The 16,002-nt window shown below is 42.8% G+C and overlaps 1 protein-coding gene and 1 pseudogene across 6 annotated transcripts in view; one reads left to right on the forward strand and one right to left on the reverse strand.

Annotated features, from left to right (window-relative positions):
• SNAP47 (synaptosome associated protein 47) overlaps positions 1–16,002 on the forward strand; it is a 104,750-nt gene that overhangs the window by 8,151 nt on the left and 80,597 nt on the right. The window lies entirely within an intron of this gene.
• LOC118658583 lies at positions 4,650–8,249 on the reverse strand (annotated as a pseudogene).

Consider the following 16,002-nt stretch of genomic DNA (forward strand, 5'->3'; position numbering starts at 1 on the left):
TTTTTTGGTCTCTATGTCATTTATTTCTGCTCTAATCTTTATTATCTCCTTCCTTCTGCTCACTCTGGGGTTTTCTTGTTGCTCTCTTTCTAATTCTTTGAGTTGTAGAGTTAGATGATTTACTACCATTTTTTCTTGTTTTTTGAGATAGGCCTGTAGAGCTATAAACTTCCCTCTCAGGACTGCTTTCATTGTGTCCCATAGGTTTTGGATTGTTGTGTTTTCATTGTCATTAGTTTCCAGGATGTTTCGAATTTCTTCTTTGATTTCATTGGTAACCCAATCAATATTTAATAGCATGCTATTCAGCTTCCAGGTGTTTGAGTATTTTGGGTTGTTTTTATTGTAGTTTATTTCTAATATTATGCCATCGTGGTCTGCGAAGACGCTTTTTATGATTTCAATTTTCTTGAATTTGGGGATACTTTGCTTGTGACCCAATATATGGTCTATTTTTGAATATGTCCTATGAGCATTTGAGTAGAATGTATATTCCCTGGCTTTCGGGTGAAGTGTTCTGAAGATGTCTATTAAGTCCATCTGATCTAGTGAGTCATTTAGGATTGCTGTATCTTTGCTGATTATTTGTCTAGAGGACTTATCCAGTGCTGTCAGTGGTGTATTAAAGTCCCCTACTATGATTGTATTGTTGTCGATGTCTCCTTTGATATCTTCCAGGAGTTTTTTTATGAATTTGGGTGCTCCTGCATTGGGTGCATATATGTTTACCAGGATTATATCTTCTTGTTGTATTGATCCCTTTAGTATTATGAAGTGGCCTTCCTTATCTCTTGTTATGGCCTTCACTTTGAGGTCTATTTTGTCCGATATAAGTATTGCTACCCCAGCTTTCTTTTCCTTTCCATTTGCCTGAAAGATATTTTTCCATCCTTTCACTTTCAGTCTGTGTGAGTCCCTTCTAATGAGGTGGGTTTCTTGTAGACAGCAGATGTATGGGTCATGTTTTTTTATCCATTCAGCCACTCGATGTCTTTTGTTTGGAGCATTTAGTCCGTTTACGTTTAAAGTTATTATTGAAAGGTAGTTGTTTGTAGGCATTTCTGTTTTTGTGTGGCTGTTTTCTTTCTGAGCTTTTTATTTCTTATTTTTATACCAGTCCCTTTAGCATTCCTTGCATTGCTGGCTTGGTGGTGATAAACTCCCTTAGCCTTTTTTTGTCTGTGAAGCTTCTTATTTCCCCTTCAAGTTTGAATGATAGCCTTGCTGGATAGAGTATTCTTGGATTCAGTCCTTTGCTTTGCATCACTTTGTAAATTTCCGTCCATTCTTTTCTGGCCTGATGTGTTTCTGTTGAGAAATCATTTGACAATCTAATGGGAGATCCCTTGTATGTAACTTTCCGTCTCTCTCTTGCAGCCTGTAAGATTCTCTCTTTGTCCTGAACATTTGCCATGGTAATTATGATGTGTCTTGGTGTGGGTCTTTTTGGGTTCACCTTGTTTGGGACTCTCTGGGCTTGTGTGACTTTTTTCTTCCCCACCTCAGGGAAGTTTTCTGATATTATTTCTTCTAATAGGTTTTCTAATCCTTGTTCATCCTTCTGTTGTTCTGGTACCCCTATTATTCGTATGTTGTTTCGTTTCATGTTGTCCCAAAGCTCCCTTAGGCTCTCCTCCTGTCTTTTCATTTTTTTCTCCAATTGCAGTACATTTTGGGTGTGTTTTGCTTCCTTGTCTTCTAAATCACTAATTCGGTCCTCCGCTTCTCCTAGTCTACTGTTGATACTTTCAATGGAGTTTTTCATTGCAGCTATATCGCTCTTCATATCTTCTTGGGTCTTACTTAAGTTGTTGATTTTTTCATCTGTTTCTTCTAGCTTCTTCTATATGTTATCGATTTTTTCATCTGTTTCTTCTAGCTTCTTCCATATGTTATCGATTTTTTCATCTGTTTCTTCTTGCTTCTTGCTGAGGTTGTCGATTTTTTCCTCCATCCGGTTTATGCACTCTAGGACCCTTATTCTGAATTCTTTTTCTGTCATGTTGCATGCCTCTGTATTACTTAGCTGCTTTTCTGGAGAGTCCTCCTTCTCTTTCCTTTGGGGGTTTCTTTGTCTACCCATGTTTGATCTCACTGACATATCTAGACGTTGAGTCGTTCAGTGGCTGCTCCCTTGGTGGCAGTGACTCCTTGGTCTGCGGTTCCTCTTCGGGCGGTTGCGGTAGCAGCTGCTCTTCAGTTGGCAGCAACTCCTCTGGTGGGTGCTGTTCACAGCTATGGTGGCTCTTCTGGCTGGTGGGGCGAGGTTTCACGTACAGCTGCTGTTCCTCAGCAGAGGGTGTGGTGCTCAGGAGGTTGCTGTTGCTTGGATCTGCTGTGTTGATTTAAAGGCACAAAATACAACACAACAAGGCACCACGTACCAGGCACTATACACAAATATATTCACGATATTAATAACCCCAAATAAAGGTGACCACCTGAATTAAGAGAATTAGGGGATAAGGAAGAAGGAAGAGAAAAAGAGAAAAGAGAAAAAAGAAAAGAAAATTAGGGACCAAAAAAAGGAGTGCAAAAATGAAAGTGGGAAAAAGGAGGGGGGAAAGTAAAAGCGAGAAAAGAAAGGAAAAGAAAAAAAAAGAGCGAAAAGAGAGAATGAAGTGGAAGAGGGGAAGAGACTTTTTATATGAGGAGAATGCTCCTATAGAACAGCCATTAATCCCAACAAATTCCAGCAACAGCTCCCTGGAGATAAATGCAAACTAGAAACAACCAATAATATAACGATGAAAATAGAATGGAGAACACTAATCCCAAAATAAAATAAAGAGAAAATAAAATGGCACTTTAAAAAAAATGGTAAAATGGTAGCAGTAATAATACTGGTTAAAAATAAGAAGGTAGTAATTAAAAGGGTAAAATCAGGTGATGGAAAAAAGAAGAAAAAAAAAAAAAGAAGAAGAGGAAAAGAAAAAAAAAAGAAAAAAAAAGAAAAAAAATTGGTTTCTTAGTTAAAAGGTGAAAAAAGAAAAAAAAAAATATTGCAGTAGTGAAGGTCCTTCGGTTCTTCTATTCTTCAGTGTGGCTCGCCTTAGACCTGCCAGGTATTCAGGAGAGTGTTGAGTTTCCCTGCGATACACTGTTCCTCTGTGTTGTAAACCACAGTCCTTATTTTAAAGCAAGCCGCATTTGTTTCCCATACTGCCTTATTTTGTGTTTAGCAAAGAGTCAGTTTGTGGGTCAGCCTCTGGGTGGCAGTGTTCTGGGGTTGGCCTCTGAGGCTACAGGGCCTCTCTGTCCAGTGGAAGTTCACTGCCCAGAGCTGGCTGCGTAAGAGTTACCAGTGCTGTGTTGTTGCTGGGATTCTGTCATTCTTTCTTCAAATAGTTTTCAGTATCTTACTCTTTCTCTTCTCTTTCTGGCACCCCCATAATGCAAATTTTGGTATGTTTGAAGTTGTCCCAGAGCTTCCTTACACTCTCTTCATATTTTTTTAATTCATTTTTCTTTTTGCTATTCTGATTAAGTGTTTTTTGCTTCCTCATATTCCAAATCATTGATTTGATTCTCAGAATCCTTTCCTCTGTTGTTGAATCCCTGTAAATATTCTTTATTTCAGTTAGTGCATTGGTCGGCAAACCGAGGCTCGCGAGCCACACGCGGCTCTTTGGCCCCGTGGCATGGGCCACGGAGTTTCAATTGCACTGTACGTGCGCGCCCGCACGTGGTATTTTGTGGAAGAGCCACATTCAAGGGGCCAGTTTGCTGACCACTGAGTTAGTGTATGCTTAATTTCTGACTGGTCCTTTTTCATGTCTTTGACATTCTCACTAAGATCCTTGAAAGTCTCACTAAGTCCCTGGAAGCTCTCTTTGAGTCCCTTAAAGCTTTCATTAAGATCCTTGAGTAACCTTATAACCATTGTTTGGAACTCTGTATCCATTAGTTTGTATGCTTCCAATTCTTTCATTTGGAACATGTTTCTTTGTCTCCAAATTTTGGCTGTTTCCCTGTGTTTGTTTCTATGTATTTGGCAGAGCTGCAATGTCTCTTAGAATTCTTAGGCTTAGAGCGGCTTTGGGTATTAGGTGTCCTGTAGGGCCCAGTGACTCAGCCTTCCCAGTCACCTGAGTTGGGCACTCTAGGTGTACCCCTGTGTGGGCTGTGTGCATAGTTTTGATTGCTGTTGATGTCACTGGGAGGAGTTGACCTCCAGGCCAGTTGGCTGTGAGGACCAGCTGCAACCACAGTGGGAGAGCTGCTGCACAGGAGACACCCCAGTGGAGCAGGACTTGCTTCAGTGGGGCTTTGGTGCTCACTGAGTCAGCCCCTTTATTGCTTGTGGATGTGTAGAGTTGTAATCTGTTATGGTCTGAAGCTGTCCACTGACTCTAGGTCCTCCAGAGATGTGCAAAGTCAGCCACTGCCTGGGGCTACCCAGCAGGAGCTACAGAGAGATCCACAAACTGCTGCTATTTGTATTTGGCACTTCTGATGCCCAGGTGAGGCCTAGCTGTGAAGCAAGGCAGACTTGTGCTAGTGCCGGGTCTTGGGCCTTTTATTGGGGCACACTGATGCCAGTTGCAGTTTGTTTGAGAGATTTTAGCAAAGTCTGAAGCCTGAGCCAGACAGACCATTCATATGGAAAAACAGTTTGGGTGGGGCTGCAAATTGGTTAGGGTGGGGTCTCAGGATTCATCCGGGTTCAGCAAACAGTGTGAGTCATGCTGATGGAAACTCAGATATGGCTGCCAGCCATCTCTGCAATGGGGGAGGACCCAGCACAGGAACAATGACCCCTGGAAGCACCCCCATCTGGAAGAAAGCCACCCCTGAGTTCCTGCCCTGATGCCAGACAATACAGTTCCTCCCCTTATTTGTTTGGGTCTCCCAAAGCCTCCCAGCGCTGGAGCTCAGAGAGATCAAGTCTAAGCAAGTTTGTGTGTCGGCCTCGTAAAAGAACACCTGGTTCTCCAGCAGCCTCCGTATCACTCAGCCTGAAGTTACTGGGACTTCTCTTCCCAGCTCTGGAACCTTGGGTTCCGGTGTGCAGCTGGGATCCCCTGCTTCTCACCTGTGACCTTTGCAGAGATGATCTCCCTCCAGATTAAAAAAACAGCACATGTGGGTGTCAGACCAGCCTGTTCCGCGTCTCTGCTCCTCTTACCGGTCTTGATGTGCTTTCTTCTTTACTTCTCTAGTTGTAGAACTTACATTCAGCCAGCTTTCAGGTGGTTCTGAATGATGGTTCTGTATTTTAGTTGTAATTTTGATGTGATTGTGGGAGGCGGAGAGTACAGGCGTTTACCTATGCCACCATCTTGGTTCTCCCTGTCATGGCCTGCATTTTTTTTTTCAAATTACACAAATTAATTTGTGTTTAAATCACTTTTCCAAAGCATATTGTATGCAGAAGATCAACTGTACAATATACAAGATATACTTCTTTTTATGTAGTATCCCCTTTCCATCACAGAAGAGTATTTCTAATAGCCAATAGCCAGTTGTCATAATACTCTGACAATTATCTTTGGAGCTTCAGAGATCATCGTTTCACTGCGTAACATTTTGGGGGAGTGGTGGCAAACACACACACACATACACACACACATAATTGTCTCCCCACGAGGAAATGTATAAGCCAGAGAACCACAAATAGTGAGTGACTCTTCCATGCACATACTTAAAAGAGTTTTCACTCAAAAGGCCTACTAGTAAATGTGAAATAACCTGATTTTCTGGTTTAGCTAAACAGTCGTAGTTTATTCTTGTTTCCCCACATAATTTTAATAGTATAGCCACCCGCCCTCCTGTAAAAGTGTTCCACTTTGGACAAAAAATTATATGGTAATCTTACCTAAACTAGCTATTATCTTTGTTATAGAATGTTAAGCTTTGGCTGTGAAGCCAACTAAATTAGGGTTGTAATTTCACCATAAAGATACGGTGGTCAGATTGGTTAAATCACCCTGCCTTTTCCCATACAGAAGAGTCACGAATCTGGCAATGTAAACAACATGAGGGGGGCTTTCAACAATGAAAGCATCAGCTCTGTACCTCTATATTTTTTTGAAATTGCTATTTATACAGCCTGCCATGATCATTTTGGAATAATGGGGAGTCTCTGGCTAGCCACGAGGGATTTTAAATGCCATCAATAGTAATGAAAAAAAGTATCACACTTTTGTCTTATTTCTGGCTTCCCAAACAGCAGAGGGAGAAGTTTGAATTAGGAGCTACATATTTTTAAGTTAATAGTACAGGAGAAGGCCCTCTTTTCATTAAACTCCCCTCCCCACTACCAAGCCTAGAATTATTAGGAATGGAATCTCCACAGAATGGAAAAGCTGTACACCAAGCATTCAACTAAAGTCCAGGGTCCCCTGTCACACTTCCCTTCCAGGCTCTCCCAAATACCTAGCTCACTCTATGAGAAAGTCAGTGGAGAGGCTACTGGGAATGGGGAGAGCTAAGTCAGTGTTCATCCGGGATAGCAATTTGCAAAGCAACAGATCTACTTACCCACACTCCAGTAGCAGCCCCCTGACCCTGCGGGATGCCATGGATTCCAGAGACCTGGTCTCCCACTCACACTGTCCCAGAACATTCTGGGCATGTTTGCACATGTTCTTGCCCTGCATTTCAATCTGAGGTAGCAGTTCTCTCAGTGTATCTGAGTTCAGTCTGTAGATGGCCTTATCCCGTAAGTATTCTTCTAAGCCAGCGGTTCACAATCTGTGGGTCGTGACCCCTCTGGCGGTTGAACGACCCTTTCACAGGGGTCGCCTAAGACTGTCCTGCAATCAGATATTTACATTACGATTCATAACAGTAGCAACATTACAGTTATGAAGTAGCAACGAAAATAATTTTATGGTTGGGTCACAACATGAGGAACTATATTTAGAGGGCCAGAAGGTTGAGAACCGCTGTTCTAAGCACTGAAGAACATTATTATCCTTTAGGTTAAACTTGTTGGTCAACAGGTGATGGTTCTGAAGAATCCAGTGAAAGTCCCCAACGCCATAAATACAGATAGACTGCTGGTGGGTTCCAGAGCAAGGTGCATAAGGTGCCCCCATGCTGATGTCTCTTTTATGGCCCTGCCACTTTACCAGCCTGGCAGTGGCAGCTGTGTCTGATATGTGAAACTTGGGGTGGTAGGGAACAGAGCCAGGCATCCATGGGGCACGCTGAAGCATGGCCCAGAGGTGTTCATCAGGGCTATAGGTATCTTGCCCACTCAATCAGTTGCTGGGCTTTGGGGTTCTTGAAGACCTGCTGGACAAAGCCTCAAGAAGCCACAATGTAGGCATTCCCCATGAAATAGGTAAATTATTAGGTGGAGGGTCCTTCATCTTGTTAGTTATGTATATTGTGTCTGTTACCTCATAGTGATATTTTGTACTCAGTAGGTATCTCGGACTCCATACGGTTCTTCCCATTCAACATCTTGAGGGCCAGGACCATATCGGCATTGGTCTTTATAGGAAAGTCTGTTCCGCATGTATTCAGGAAGTATTTCCATAGCATTGAGCTCTGGAGCAAGTCTTCCATACAGTTCAGGTCTGCCTGTACCCTGGAGCAGGAGGCATAAACCACCCGAACCAACTTACTGGCCATGAAGACATTTGGGAAGCATGAAATAATTGCCCTGAATGCCTCTTCGAAAGTTTCTGGGGACTTCTCATCCATGTGAACACAATATATGTTCTGAGGAGTATACACAGCTCTCAGCAGCCTTTCAAAGTTTTCAGTCTTCTTGTGGACCACCATAGAGTGTGCAGTAGGGAAGTTTCACTCTTCTTTGCTGAGTGGGTACAGTATGAACTTCCTTTTGGCTTTAAAGTACTCACCGTCTCTGGCCATGTTGATGCAGTCAGTGTCTATAAAAGACTCCCACTTCTTAACTTCCAGCCTGTCCAGAAGAGCCTCAATCATTACTTCCTTGTCCTCTTGGATGATTCTAGAAGAGTTGATGGATCTCCTTGCTGTCAACTGCAGGGACTTGTACAAGATGTCTCTATAGTGCTTGCTTCGAAAGTCTGTGGACTCCAGATCCAGGGAATCAAAGTCACATTTCAATCTGAGAGAGAATCTCAGAGCAACAATGGCCAACAGCAAATAGAGCCCAGGGCCCACAGGTTAGGCTGCTGACAGAGTTTCTTCCTCCACCAAATCATCTTTATGGTATGGGAGATCAGTAGAGTTTGGGCACAGGGAAGGAAGAGGAGATTGGAATCCTTTAATAGCTTCTTTCCTATTTAGGGTAGATCTCTTGCCATGGTTTGTTTCTGTTTCCCAGTGAAGATTGGTTGGGTTCCATGGAAGCAGATGTGAAAACCATATCCCTTGGTCTTCTTTTAACCCCTCCAAAATATACTTTCTGATATTCACAGGGCGTCCAAGAAACTCTCTCGGGCTCCTCCTTAATTTTGGGTCACTAGTTTGCTGTAAAAAGGATATAATTCAGAACAGCTAGATGGAAGAGATGCACAGGGAAAGGTATGTGGGAAGGGGCCCAAAGTTTCCATGCCTGATCCAGGTGCGCCACTCTCCACGCATCTCCAGAAGTTCATGAACCCGGAAGCTCTTGTAGCCCCATCCTCTTGGGTGTTTATAGAAACTTCATTACGTTGTCACGATGGATAGATCACCAGCCTTTTTCCATTGCCTGCATTTTTAGTGTTGTGATTTTCCTTGGTCTGGCATTAATTGTCATCCTGGCTAAGAAGACAGATTCTTGGGTTTGTCTCTTTGGGCAAATTTCTGACCCTGCCAGCCTCAGGTCCTCCTCTGTGGCCTGGGTGGTGATGCTTATCAATGCGAAAAGGTGCACTGGACCTGCTGCTTTCTGCTCCAGTTGTACCACATTCTTCAAGTAGAAGGCTTGCCTTCCCTATCGTCTTAATCCACAGCAGCCTGTTCTAGGATTACCACATATTATCTTTGTTCTTTAGTCCAAGTATGTGAAGTCTTACTGTTTCTTATTTGTAAGTGTTATGTCTCCTTACCTGTATTACTCTGGTGTCTGAACTGTACTGTATCTCCTTAAATATCCAGATCCTAAGGCTGATTCTTTCTCAGAATTGACACTTGTGCAAAACACTTGATGTTAGTACTCTTGAGTGAGTATTGACCAGCCTCTCAGTGGACTTCAGAGCTTCTGCCATGACATGCTATGCACATTCATCTTTGAAATGTGAGTTGGGCAGATGGTTTCTGTGATCCCGCCAGCCCTGATATCTTTATAGATAGTACTTCTGAGTACCATGTTTTATTTTGCAATGATGACAGAGTTCTCACACTTAATATGGCAGATCTTCTTTAGGCTTGTCTTAATTTCAGGTATTAGTGATTAGCCCAGCTGATGATCTGTACCGATGAGTACCAGGAGCCGGTTGGCATGTGTGCATCTGAGATGAGTAGGCCTGCCCTTCCTGTGGTGATGAAGAGAAGTTCCAGGATGCCCTAGTGAAGTACTTGAGTTGGATTAACATAGAAGTTAAATTTATTTGTCCTGTGGTGGGATCGAGTTGTCTTGCTTTAACCTGGCACCTTAACTTTGTGTTCACTGGGCACATTTTTCCATCTTTTCTTTTCTTCATCATCATGTTTGTGTGTGTCTGTTTGTTTTTGTGGCTAGGTGCTGTCTGTAGCCAACTCTGATCAGATAGTAAAAACCAGTTAGGCCAAATGGCAGATTTTGGACGAGACATTCTAGCAGTCATATGAGAAATAAAAAAAAAGAGTCCAGAGGAAGCTATAGACTTTTCCCACTTCTAAACGGTGAGCAGAGTTAGTTCTAGATATTTTGTATGATTAAATATGATCATAATGTCACATGTAGCATATAGGAGCCAGGTGCTCTTCTAAGTGTCTTTGATATATCAAATCAGTTAAAGTTTACCACTGTGGTGTGGGATAGGGACAATTCTATCTCCACTTACAGATCAGGAAATGGAGGCAGAGAGGTAAGTAACTGACAAGGGGTCACATGCAAATATGATGGCACATCTGCTGTTACTAGTGTGACAGCCATGTGGTGGTGTGTCTTCTAATTTTGTGCTTCTGCCTAGGGTAGTGATTTCAGATGTTTGTGAAATTGTAGCATCCAGTTGAAATTCAGTTCTGGTATACCTTTCATATGTACATTTATTAGTACTTTTTAATACAGTTTATATTGCTAAACATTCAATAAACCTTTTATTGAAGTATTAATGCAAAATAATGAATAAATCACAAGAAAAGAAAATGCACAATTTTGAATTATTACAAAATGAGCACACCCAGGACAAGAAGTAGAATATCACCAGCCACAGAGGCACCTATATATAGGCTCCCTCCCATCTACCCAATTGTAACCAGCATTCTGACTTCTTGTTTCTGAACTTTTCGTATGCTTTATTTATTTATTTATTTTTAAATTTTTATTTCAGAGAGGAAGAGAGAAGGAGACAGAGATAAAAACATCAATACTGAGAGAGAATCATCAGTTGGCTGCCTCTTGCAAGCCCCACACTGGGAATTGAGCCCGCAACCCAGGCCCTGAGCAGGAATAGAACTGTGACCTCCTGGTTCATAGGTTGACGCTCAGCCACTGAGCCATGCCGGCCGTCAGTACGCTTATTTTTTTTTTTTTCCTTCTTACCTTTTTTTTAAAATTTATTTATTTATTTATTTTTTTTGTATTGCATAAAGTAATACAAAGGGTATTACATATGTGTCCATTTTTTCCCCCCCAGTACACTTATTTTTAAAGTGAATCAAAATTTGGGGAAAGTTTTAGTATTCCTTAAATCCAATAGAAACATCCTAGGGTGTTATGAATTGAGTGGGTTTCTGGAGTTTGCTTCCTAAATATTTAGTTTTATTTGAGACTAGAGGCCCAGTGCATGAATTTGTGCACCAGTGGGGTCCCTAAACCTGGCCCACAGGATCGGGCCAAAAACAGCTCACCGACATCCTACAAGGGGTCCCGAATTGCAAGAGGGTGCAGGCCAGGCCGAGGGACCCCTCTGGTGCACAATCTGGGCCAGGGAGAAAGGCGGGAGGTTGGCCAGCCAGGGAGGGACCGCGGAAGGGCTCCAGGGCGTGTCTGGCCCATCTCACTCAGTCCCGATCGGCCGGACCCCAGCAGCAAGCTAATCTATGTGTCGGAGCATCTGCCCCCTGATGGTCAGTGCACGTCATAGCGACTGGTTGACACTCTGCCCCTGGTGGTCAGTGCACATCTTAGCGACTGGTCGACCAGTCAACTGTCTGTACCCTGGTGGTCAGTGCTCGTCATACGGAGCGGTTGAGTGGCCTTAGCATATCATTAACATATTACACTTTGATTGGTTGAATGGCCGACCGGTCGACTGGACACTTAGCATATTAGGCTTTTATTATATAGGATAGGATTCTGGTGTGAAGAACTTATACCCTGAGTAGAATGATCTTTGTGGTGTACATCACTGTCAGTATCTGTGAAGGATGGGAGACTGGCAGGCTAGCAGTGAACCTGCCACAGTTTTCTAGATGTGGCAGCAGACAGGGACTCTGGTCAGAGAGAAAGGGCCTGTTATGCATGGTACAGCAGGCTTTATGTGCATCTGTTACCCTGTGCCCCAGGTTTTCAGGACCCTAGTACATGCTGCACACAGTGTGGGTTTGTGTTACAGCAAGGAACCCTCCAAATTTATAAGGGGTCTGCTAGAAAACCTTCCTAACCCTTATCTCCAAGAGGACAGTATCCTGTTACCCAGGTCGACCAGAAGAGAAACACCATCTACAGCTGTGAGAAAGATAGTCTGGGATAGACCCTGACACCAGATGTGGAGAAATACCATGGAGAATTGCCTCTCAATAATGTCCACCTCTTGTTTCTGTATCATCGTGGCCTTGATGAATATTCCCATTTCACTCCATCAGCCACTCTGGTTAATTTGACTGGGACCAGATCTGTGCAGTTTGTATAACAGTATCAAGGCTGCCATGAGTAGGATTCCAAACAGCAGGATGAATCCAGCCTGCAACATTGACCTCAGCCAGGCTGAGGGTCCTCACTGGACAACAGTATAAACCATGAGTTTCTGTTCCATTCATTTGGTCACAAAGTGTTCTCTGAGTTAGGATTATGAACAAAATACCTGTCCTCTGGGAGCTTACAGTCAAATAAGTGGTCATTCTGCCTCATACAGGTATAGTGAGTGTGCCAGGTCTACACAGCCTCATGGGGAGGGGAGGGCGGGAGAGATAAGGGCTGGGTGCACCAGGGTCTCCTATTCTAGAGAGATTGCGGTGGCAGTGCAGGATGCTTTGGGGTGTCAAATGCCAAAGGCAGGAGACCCATTAGACTGTTGCCATGGTCCTGCTCATGTCTGCAGCCCTATGAACTTGGGGGTTTCATTTGTGTTAACTGCCTTTGTATTTGATGATATGTTGCCTTTTCTCAAATCACTGTTTCTTTATAATTAGGAATCAATTCCACACAAGTTCTTTAGGTGTAGGTTCTACCTTTTTTGTTGTCAGGCCTTGTGTTGCTTGATGTGGCGTCTGTACAATTACACTGAAGAGTCTGGGTCTTTAGAATGTAGCTCAGTGAGGAAATCCATAGATTTCCACTGGGTTCTAAGCTCCAGGAGCCTGGGACTTATGTCAGTGTCGTTTCTCTTTTCCTTGCATCCCAGTGTGGTATGGTGGCTAAAACTTGTTGACCAGATGCAGAGAATCCCTTTGGCCCCTAGTCAGACCGAGAAAGCCACACTTGTCAGCATTTTAAGAGATAATATTAGTGATTTGTTTTCATTTTTATAAGTGAAATTGTATTATCATTGAAGAGTGTGTATGTGAGAGACAGAGAGAAGTGGAAGATGTGCAGTATTGCCGGTGGACCTCTACTTGAAAGAGCCTTAGAAGGCCTAGCTCTAGCCACGTCAATGTCATTTCCTTGTGGTTTGACCTTGTACAGCAAGCAGGTAAAACTCAAAGGCTAACACAGGCCAAATAAACAAGGTTTAAGTTTATGTGGGCTGCAAAAAAACAAAAGCTTCAATTTTCATAGAAACATAGTTTTATTTTGATAGAGACATGCTGAATACAAAGGGCTGAAATAAACGAGTAACCGTTAACATAAAATAATAGAACGTTTTAATAAAAATTAATTTTTTTAACATTAACTTACCAGACACTGAATAACTGGAGAAATTAATAAGCGTAATGCAAATAAACCCATTTTTCTTGTTTTCTGAAAGCGAAATATTTCCTGTTGCGCACACCAAACAGGTCAGTCCAAGACTAATGACATGGCAGTGGGCTGCTAAAATATTTGCTGCTAGTATTAGTGGAGAGAAATGGTGCGCAGGCATGATGTAAGGGAAATGAATGCAACATGATTATAGTAAACTAGGAGTCCTCAAACTACGGCCTGCGGGCCACATGCAAATACAAATACTGTATTTGTTCCCATTTTGTTTTTTACTTCAAAATAAGATATGTGCAGTGTGCATAAGAATTTGTTCATAGTTTTTTTTAAAAACTATAGTCCAGCCCTCCAACGGTCTGAGGGACAGTGAACTGGCCCCCTGTTTAAAAAGTTTGAGGACCCCTGTAGTAACCAGTCATTAGCGAATGTTGTAATTTGTTATTAATTATGTATAACAGGATATTGTAAAAATTAAGTTAGGAATTTTTTTTATTTTTTTATTAATTAAATCTTTATTGTTCAGATTATTACATTTGTTCCTCTTTTCCCCCCATAATTCCCCTCCACCCAGTTCCCACCTCACCCTCCTCCCTCACTCCCCATCCACTGTCCTCATCCATAGGTGCACGATTTTTGTCCAGTTTCTTTTTGCATCCCCCTCACCCCTTTCCCCCCCAAGAATAGCCAGTCCACTCCCTTTCTATGCCCCTGATTCTATTATAATCACCAGTTCATTTTGTTCATCAGATTATTCACTTGATTTTCAGATTCACTTGTTGATAGATGTGTGTTTGTTGTTCATAATTTGTATATTTACCTTTCTCTTCTTCCTCTTCTTAAAGGATACCTTTCAGCATTTCATATAATACTGGTTTGGTGGTGATGAACTCCTTTAGCTTTTTCTTATCTGTGAAGCTCTTTATCTGACCTTCAATTCTGAATGATAGCTTTGCTGGATAAAGTAATCTTGGTTGTAGGTTCTTGGCATTCATCACTTTGAATATTTCTTGCCACTCCCTTCTGGCCTGCAAAGTTTCTGTTGAGAAATCAGCTGACAGTCGTATGGGTATTCCCTTGTAGGTAACTGAGTTTCTTTCTCTTGCTGCTTTTAAGATTCTCTCTTTGTCTTTTGCTCTTGGCATTTTAATTATGATGTGTCTTGGTGTGGTCCTCTTTGGATTCCTTTTGTTTGGGGTTCTCTGCGCTTCCTGGACTTGTAAGTCTATTTCTTTCACCAGATAGGGGAAGTTTTCTGTCATTATTTCTTCAAATAGGTTTTCAGTTTCTTGCTCTCTCTCATCTTCTGGCACCCCTATAATTCTGATGTTGGTACGCTTGAAGCTTTCCCAGAGGCTCCTTACACTATCTTCATATTTTTGGATTCTTTTTTCATTTTGCTTTTCTGGTTGGGTGTTTTTTGCTTCTTCGTATTTCAAATCGTTGAATTGATTCTTGCGCTCCTCTAGTCTGCTGTTGGGAGTCTGTATAATATTCTTTATTTCAGTCAGTGTATGCTTAATTTCTAGTTGGTCCTTTATCACAACCTCGAGGGTCTCATTAGATTTCTTGTAGATCTCATTAAGTTTATCGGCAGTTTCTAGAAAATTCTTGAAAAACCTTAAAAGTGTGGTTTTGAGCTCTATATCCAGTAGTTTGCTTTCCTCCATTTCTGTCATTTGTGTCCTTTTTCTTTGTCTCTACATTTTTTATGCTTCCCTGTGTTGATAAAGTGGTTTTCTGTGCTGAGTGTCCTCTAGGGCCCAGTGGTTCAGCCTCCCCAATTACCTGAGGAGGACACTCTTGGTGCACCCCCTTGTGGTCTTTGTGCACAGTCTTGTTGTAGTTAAGCCTTGATTGTTATAGTTATCACTGGGAGGAATTGACCTCCAGGCCAATTGGCTGTGAGAATTAGCTGTGTCTGCAGTGGGCGAACTTCTGTGCTGGAGACACCCCTCTGGGGCAATACTTGCTTCAGTGGGGCTTTGGTGCTCACTGAGTCTGCCCCCTGAGTGTGTCCTTTATGGTTCCACGGAGCTGCAAACTGGATGGTCCCACTCTGACCACTGGGTTTCCTGGCTCCTGGATCTCTAAGGAGGTGCTAATCTAGCCTCTGCCTGATGCTATCCAGCAAAAGCCTCCCTGCAGGGCTTGGGCGGGGCGGGTCCCATGGGATCAACAGGGCGGGGCTAGCAGTTATGGCTGCTCTCAGAGGCTCTGCTTCTCAATGTCCCGGTAATCACTGCAAGCCCCTCCGAGAGAAAGCTGTTCTTGAGTTCCGACTGATGCCAGACAGTCCCGCTTCTCCCGTATGAGTCTGGGTCCCTAGAGACTCACCCGGAACTGGAGCTCAGAGCCTGAGACTCCCTCCGGATTGAAAACGACAACCGCGCCCTCAGCCGCCAGCCCGCTCCGCATGCACCTCCACACCTTAGTATTTTACTTCCATACTGCGCCTCCTCTGAGTCTCAGTATGCTTTTCTCTTTCCTTCTAGTTGTGGAATTTCCACTCAGCCAGCCTTCCTGTGGTTCTGGATGATGTCCGTTCCGTCTTTTAGTTTTATTTTTGAAGTGGTTGTTCGAGGCAGCAAACTCTGGTGTTTACCTATGCCGCCATCTTGGTTTCTCTGTCAAGTTACGAAATTTTTATTAAAACGTTTCTCACATACCGTTATATGGGCTGGGCTGCAAAAATATTCATTGTGGCCCATGGGCTGCAAGTTTGACATGCTTGTACAGGATCCTCATCCTTTCATGGCCTTGTATTCTTCATCCGTATGACAGGGTTAGGCTAAATGCTCTATTAGGGTTGTTTCAAATCCATCATGACTTTTCAAACTGCATTGATAAATGCT

Source organism: Myotis myotis, unplaced genomic scaffold (assembly GCF_014108235.1).
Source record: "Myotis myotis isolate mMyoMyo1 unplaced genomic scaffold, mMyoMyo1.p scaffold_m19_p_6, whole genome shotgun sequence".
In the NCBI taxonomy this organism is placed as follows: domain Eukaryota; kingdom Metazoa; phylum Chordata; class Mammalia; order Chiroptera; family Vespertilionidae; genus Myotis; species Myotis myotis.